Genomic DNA, 1,343 nt, shown 5'->3' on the forward strand with positions numbered 1-1,343 from the left:
CTAAACAAAAATCAAGAAAAATCTTAAAAACTACTAAAGTAAAAATTATTTAAAAATTTCTACATAAAAATTTTTTATGGCACACACCTTTATTTTGTTCTACATATCTACCAAATAAAGACAAACACGAAAAATTCAACAGTTCAAAAAAAATTTTGAGTTTTTATATTTAAATCGCAAAAATACGATAAAATTTTGAATTAAAATCGGATAAACATGTTTTTGAAAAATGTTCATATAGATTCATAAACTCCCTCAGTTATACCTGACTAAAGTTAATATTTTGGCAAATTTTTGCGATTTAGAAAAATAAATTTTTTCCACCCTGGTTGCGATCCCTATTTTTTTAACTTTTAAAATGTCGTGAACGCCATTAGTTTTGCGTAGAACAAAATGAAGGCATGCGCCATGATGTTAATATTTTAAGGACCAGCGTAATATACATATTTTAAAATAATAGTGATCATGCGACTTTTTTCGAAAATTTTCAAAACTTAAAAAATATAGTAATACTTATTAAAACAATTGGAACTGCCTTCTGACATGCGTGTCTTAAAATTAACTATATTTTTTCGAAATTTTAAATTTGCAAACTAAAACACGTGCAACAGAATAATTTATTTTATTGATTAAATTATAGTTTGGTGATGTAACGCCGTTGTGGTTTTTTTTTTAACATGTTCATTGAATATATTCTAAAAAAATTTGCTACAAACTAACTACATAAATATTTAATTTTTACAGCTTGGATAAGAAGTTGACTTTGAGAGAGGCGCTTGGTGTTGCAGGATTTTTTGTTGTGAAAGGTGGTACCTTGGGGAAATCTAAATTTTTTCCTTTCAGTTCTGGCTAAATTTTTAAACTGTTTCGGTTTCTGGTTCATTTTTCTGCTGGATATAAAAAACAAGCATCAACAATACTCCACGAATTTCTTTGGTTTTCAATAATTTTGAAAAGTTAAACATTTAAAAAAAAAATTGTTTTTGTGAAAATAAAATGTTACTGGTTACAATTTTAAAATTTTAAGAAAAAAATGTTCGAAAAATTAAGTTGCACGAAACCAAAATTAACTTGTTAAAAAAAAATGGTTTGAAATAGATATACATTTTTTAAACTTAAAATTTTGTTTTAAAAAACGTTTTTTAGAACGAATTTTTGGTTAGGAGGCCAACCGGTTTGATGACGTAAAGTCGTTTCAAATTAAATCACCTTACCATCCATCCAAATCAACCAACAAAAACTATTGAGAAAATACCTTTCTTTGAAAAATTAGCTTTTTGTAAAGATATTTCTTTTTTAATCTTTAATTTTTTTTTTTTAACTTATACATATTTTGAAAAATT

This window comes from Rhagoletis pomonella, unplaced genomic scaffold (assembly GCF_013731165.1).
Source record: "Rhagoletis pomonella isolate Grant_MI unplaced genomic scaffold, Rhpom_1.0 Rhpom_scaffold_00007, whole genome shotgun sequence".
NCBI classification, from domain to species: domain Eukaryota; kingdom Metazoa; phylum Arthropoda; class Insecta; order Diptera; family Tephritidae; genus Rhagoletis; species Rhagoletis pomonella.